This window comes from Saccopteryx bilineata, chromosome 10 (genome assembly GCF_036850765.1).
Source record: "Saccopteryx bilineata isolate mSacBil1 chromosome 10, mSacBil1_pri_phased_curated, whole genome shotgun sequence".
In the NCBI taxonomy this organism is placed as follows: domain Eukaryota; kingdom Metazoa; phylum Chordata; class Mammalia; order Chiroptera; family Emballonuridae; genus Saccopteryx; species Saccopteryx bilineata.
In genome coordinates, this window is record NC_089499.1 from 44,558,020 (window position 1) to 44,564,510 (window position 6,491).

The following is a 6,491-nucleotide window of genomic DNA, read 5'->3' on the forward strand; positions in this document are numbered from 1 at the left end:
AGTAGTTTCTCAAATGGTGGCCATTGTTCCCTCCCCATCTTGTGCTGGAAGCTGCTGTAATGTTCTCTAGAGCAGTGGTCCACAACCCTCGGGCCGTGGAGTGGTACCGGTCCGCAGAGAAAGAATAAATAACATATTATTTCCGTTTTATTTATATTTAAGTCTAAACGATGTTTTATTTTTTAAAAATGACCAGATTCCCTCTGTTACATCCATCTAAGACTCACTCTTGACGCTTGTCTCAGTCACATGATACATTTATCCGTCCCTCCCTAAAGGCTGGTCCGTGAAAATATTTTCTGACATTAAACTGGTCCGTGGCCCAAAAAAGGTTGGGGACCACTGCTCTAGAGAGTGGAAGCAGTGGGCATATCCTCATCTACCCCATCAGCCTGACTGGATTAGGTCCAGGTGGAGAAACCATCAGCTTGAAAATCTTTTTTTTTTTTTGTATTTTTCTGAAGCTGGAAACAAGAAGAGACAGTCAGACAGACTCCGCATGCCCCCGACTGGGATCCACCCGGCAAGCCCACCAGGGGGCGACGCTCTGCCCACCAGGGGGCGATGCTCTGCCCCTCCAGGGCGTCGCTCTGTTGCGACCAGAGCCACTCTATCGCCTGGGGCAGAGGCCAAGGAGCCATCCCCAGTGCCAGGGCCATCCTTGCTCCAATGGAGCCTCGCTGCAGGAGGGGAAGAGAGAGACAGAGAGGAAGGAGAGGGGGAGGGGTGGAGAAGCAGATGGGCGCTTCTCCTGTGTGCCCTGGCCGGGAATCGAACCCGGGACTTCTGTGCCAGGCCGACACTCTACCACTGAGCCAACCGGCCAGGGCTTGAAAGTCTTCTTGAAACACCCCTTTGCTTCTGATCTTCTTTCTTCAAATTTTTTTTTCTTGATTCTTGTTGGGTAAACAAGTGATTTTTTTTTAGGTTTGCTCGCTTGTATTGGGGCAGGGTCTTGTGTGTATAGTCTATGGAAGGCTGCAGGTGCTTGCCCTCAGGGTGGCAGATTGCAAATTGAGGACTGGCTGCAGTGGAGAGGGGTGATTGTTTGCTATTGTTTGTTGGAGAAGGGGTCTGTGAGTCTGGGGAAAGAGTCCAGAAGTAGAGAGAGAGAAAGAGAGAGAGAGAGAGAGCGTGCGCTGAGGGGCTTGGGAGCCCCGAGATTTTGGCTGGGCCAGTTTGGCTGAGGCTGATGGGGGCCTGTGAGTCTGGAATGCTAAGGGGCTTGGGAGCCCTGCCTTTTTGCTTGTCCACCCTTACAAGAATAATAAACAGAATGGCCCACCATTTTCTGTCTCCACAGTTCCTTTACCATCTGCCCAAATCCAATGCGAATCTGCATGGCCATGGCAACGGTTGCTGGTCCTATACTTGCCAATCATGTCCATTGCTGAGTAGGTGCTCCAGGAGCTTCCTGATAGGGGTGAGGAAGGATTTCTGTGGAGATCCTGGAAATATAGTAAGTGTGAAGGGAAGTCCGAACTGCCACTCAGGTCAGTTCAATCATATTTCCTCAATATCTGTTCTGGGCTGAGTACAGGGAATCCAGAGATGCATAAAATAGAGATACTTGCCCTCCTGGGGGTTCACAGTACCACTAGTGGTACCTTCAGATATGAATTTAATTCGTTCTGTAACCGAGCTCGTAAGTCAGTCAACTCATATATCAAACAAATTTGTCCCATTTAAAATAACTGAAATAGATACGCCTGACCTGTGGTGGCGCAGTGGATAAAGCGTCGACCTGGAAATGCTGAGGTCGCCGGTTCGAAACCCTGGGCTTGCCAGGTCAAGGCACATATGGGAGTTGATACTTCCAGCTTCTCCCCCCCTTCTCTCTCTCTGTCTCTCCTCTCTCTCTCTGTCTGTCTCTCCCTCTCCTCTCTAAAATGAATTTTAAAAAAAGCACCTCTTACCTAAGAGTGTGCCTTATAAAATAACTGAAATAGATTTAATCCGTTCCAGCCCTGTGAAACATCCCCAAACCATCCTAAATTATGAAAAAAAGACATTTTTAATTAAGAAACACACATGTATACTTTACCAATGCATAACAACATACATGGAATAAAAGAAAAAAGTGTTATTTAGTACTGTATTCTTACCTTGGAGACAGACGAGTGCCGCTAATAGAGGTGAATGGCAGAGGAGGAGGAAGGGAGGAAGGAAGGAAGGGATGCAGGCACTGTAGACACAGAAACTAAAACTGCACTTTCTTTTTTTTTTTTTTTTTGCATTTTTCTGAAGCTGGAAACAGGGAGAGACAGTCAGACAGACTCCTGCATGCGCCCGACCGGGATCCACCAGGCACGTCCACCATGGGGCGATGCTCTGCCCACCAGGGGGCGATGCTCTGGACGCCATCCTGGGCGTCCCCATGTTGCGACCAGAGCCACTCTAGCGCCTGAGGCAGAGGCCACAGAGCCATCCCCAGCGCCCGGGCCATCTTTGCTCCAATGGAGCCTTGGCTGCGGGAGGGGAAGAGAGAGACAGAGAGGAAGGTGCGGCAGAGGGGTGGAAAAGCAAATGGGTGCTTCTCCTGTGTGCCCTGGCCGGGAATCGAACCCAGGTTCGATTCCGCACGCTAGGCCGACGCTCTACCGCTGAGCCAACCGGCCAGGGAAAAACTGCACTTTCTTAACACTAAATGTAAACTAAAACTGCATTTTCTTTGCTTAAAATGAAACCACAAAAACTTAATTGTAAAAAAAAAAAAGCACTTTCTTAACTTTAAACTTAATCTAAGCTTAACATTACGTATTTTTCATTTAATCATCACCTGTTTTTGCCTTTTTGGCTGCACTTTCAGCACTTTCACTTGCAGGACTTTTTTTTTTTTTTTTGTATTTTTCCGAACCTGGAAATGGGGAGGCAGTCAGACAGACTCCCGCATGCCCCCAACCGGGATCCACCCGGCATGCCCACCAGGGGGCAATGCTCTGCCCATCTGGGGTGTTGCTCTGCTGCAATCAGAGTCATTCTAGCATCTGAGACAGAGGCCACAGAGTCATCCTCAGCGCCCGGGCAAACTTTGCTCCAATGGAGCCTTGGCTGTGGGAGGGGAAGAGAGAGACAGAGAGGAAGGGGAGGGGAAGGGGTGGAGAAGCAGATGGGCGCTTCTCCTGTGTGCCCTGGCCGGGAATCGAACCCGGACTCCTGCATGCCAGGCTGAGGCTCTACCACTGAGCCAACCAGCCAGGGCTCACTTGCAGGACTTTTGAATAAAAATCTATTCAAAGAGGTTTGCTTTTGCCTGCCTTTTAAAATGTTGTGGAAATGTCAAGCAAGTGTCTTAAAAAGTGCTGAAGCACAACCAGTTGAAACTTTTTGGGTGTTTCTTTTCAAGGAAACTTGAAATTTCTCCCACATTGCCAACATGTCTTTAATTTCACTTGTAGAAATCATTTCCTCTGACTCTACCTCCTCCTCACTACTAACCTCTTGCAGAAGCTCTGTATGTTGCATCATCTGTAGCTCCTTCAACTCCTCCAGTTGAGAGTTCCTCCTCATGTTCCTCAACGAGCTTGTTTATATCACCCTCATCTACCTCCAGACCCATCGACTTTCCAAGGGACATAATCTCCTCCAATGCTTCTACCTCGGTCTTGGTCACTGATTCAAATCCTTCGAAGTCCCTGTCTGCAACAACATCAGGCCATAACTGTTTCCATGTCAAGTTCAAGGTTCTTCTTGTAACCTCTTGCCATGTCAAATCAATAATGCGTAAACATATCACAATGTTGTAGTGATCTTTCCAAAACTCTTGAAGGTTTAGAATTGTATTCTCAGTCACCTCAAAGCAGCGGCGAAACAAGTGCTTTGTGTAAAGCTTTTTAAAGTTGGAAATGACCTGCTGATCCATAGGTTGCAAGATTGAAGTTGTGTTGGGTGGGAGGTAGAGGACTTTCACGAACTTGAACTCATCAAGAATGTCATCTTCAAGACCAGGTGGGTGGGCTTGAGCATTTTCAAGATTAGTAATGCTTTCATCGGGAGTTTATTTTCTTGAAGATATTTCTTCACTGCAGGACCAATGACAAGATTTACCCATTCAATAAAAAACTGCTGTGTAACCCATGCACTAGCATTGGCACGCCATATAACCTGCAGTTTTTCTTTAAGAATCTTGTGAATCTTAAAGACTTGAGGATTTTCGGAATGATACACTAGCAGTGGCTTTACTTTACAGTCACTGCTAGTATTTGCACACAATGCAAGGGTCAGACGGTCCTTCATGGGTTTATGGCCTGGCAGCTTCTCCTCTGGGGCATTTTTTCTAAAATAATCCTGTTCGTCACAGTTGAACACTTGTTGGGGGATGTAGCTTTCCTTTGCGATAAGCACAGCAAAACGTGTGATGTACTCCTCAGCTGCCTTAACGTCAGCACTCACAGCTTTACCATGTCTCTCCACTGAGTGGATGCCAGATCTCTTCTTGAAATTTTCAAACCAGCCATGACTTCCCTTAAACGTATCTTCATCTGCCTCTATTGAGGTTGATGGTTCTTTCTCCTTCAAGTCGCCGTAAATAATACGTGCCTTTCCTCATATTACAGTTTCTGTCACTGTATCTCCTACCAGCTCTTTCTCTTTCACCCACACCAGCAGAAGCTTCTCCATTTCTTCATGGATATTTGTCCTTAATTGGGACAGAATTGTAGTTCCTTTCACTGGATTTGTGCTTTTGTTGGCATCCTTTGTTTAGGATGGTACAAATTATGGATGGATTGTGGTCGTACAGCCTTGCCAGTTCAATCACTCATACACCATGCTCATGTTTTTCTATTATTTCTTGCTTTACTTCTATTGACATCATTCTCTTCTTCTTCTACCGCTGTCATTTACACTCACTTTCTTCGGCCCCATGATAGCACACAAAAAAAGTAAGTAAAAAATGCAAAAATGATGCAAGAACAAGTACAGCGCACGAGATTTGACTTGATTCTGTGGGTAATGTGAGAAAGAACGAGATGCTGGAGTTGTGCTGCGGATACTGGACCCGTGAGCCAACGCACCAACTAGCGGCAGCTTCCTGAATCACGACTCGGATCTCGGAATTTCACTTGGATCTCGAACAAAAATACGTACTGAGTCGCAGCTCATATCTTAAAAAATCGTATGTTGGTCTGTTTGTATCTTAAGGTACCACTGTATTCGGAAAGAGACAGATATAGAAATACAATAACAAAACAGTAGAATAAATGCAATACTTGATCAACACTCTCTTTTGTCACCATACCACAACTGCCCTGATTCATTAAGCATCATCTTTGCTTGGGCTATTTCGTTAGTTTCCAAGCTGTTTTCTTCCATCCATCCACAAAAGCTGAGAGATCTTTCTAGAATGCAAATCTGACAATGTTACTACCCTGGTCAAAGGCTTCTCCAGATGATCTTGGGGAAAGGCCAAACTCTTGGGATGGCCCTCAAGACCATAGCCACTGTCTGTTCCTCCAGCTTCATCTCACTACCTCTGGTCACACTCCAGTCATACCGTAGGCTCTGTGCTGTGGTATGTGACCCAAGTGACCATCCTAACCCCCTGCCTCCAGGAGCTATTTGTGTAGCCACTTCCACTAGGAAGCATACCCAGATTGCCCTTCTCAGTCTGGGAAAGAAGCCCCACAGCCTCCATTAAAGTATTTCCCTCACGGGGTTGTCTTGTCTGTGTCCCAGATTAAATGGGAGCTCTGTACCTAGGCTTAGACCAAACGACTCTGGAATGGACGTGAAGTCAAGTCTGGGAGCACGGACCAGGACCTCCAGAGTAGAAACTTCTCAATTTCCGTAAAGAAACACCTATGATATTGTAGAAGCACCCTCTTGGCCTCTACTCTGGCCACGCCCTCTTCCTTATCTCTCAGCTCAAACTCGCAAACCATCGGCCCACCAACAGCGCTGACCGCTGACCGCTGACCGAGAAGAGAGACCTTCATTCCCTGTGAAGCAAGTACAGTATGAAACTGGACTTCAAGAGATGATTTGGACTTTGACCTTAAAAAATAAAGTGTGGACATGTGACTGAGTAAGAGAATATTGAACCATCCTCTTTTCCCGGCTGCTATTTCCCACATGTGTTGGGTAAAGACAGCAAAGCCTCGGAATTAATGTGGGTGTCTCCTCCCCCTCAGGGGTACCCACCCTGGCGCTCCCGGAGCGCTTGAATGAATGGGGGAGGACCCACGCAAGATGAATGGGTGCGTGAGTGCGTGACTGAGTGCGTGAGCAGGCGAGCGGGCGTGTGAATGACAACCGCGCTTGGGACTCTTCACTGGGGCGCGGGCTCCACTTCCCTCTCCCGCCAGCTGGTGGCCTTGAGAAGGTGGTGGCGCCGGCAGCGGCCCGAGCTGGGACGGGCCGGGGCGCGGGATGGTGGGGGAAGGGGCGTTCCCGGCGGCCGCGCCTTCCGCGGCTATTGGATTAGTGGCCTTCAGGGATGAGCTCAGCCGGATCGGCTTTCAGCTGCAGCCTCCCGGCCGGCCCGGAAGGCG

General features: G+C 47.9%; 1 non-coding gene across 1 annotated transcript; it reads right to left on the reverse strand.

Moving 5' to 3' along the window:
* Positions 1-756: 756 nt before the first annotated feature.
* On the reverse strand, positions 757-830 carry TRNAP-UGG (transfer RNA proline (anticodon UGG)). The gene has a single exon. It is a non-coding gene; the product is annotated as a tRNA-Pro (tRNA).
* Positions 831-6,491: the final 5,661 nt, after the last annotated feature.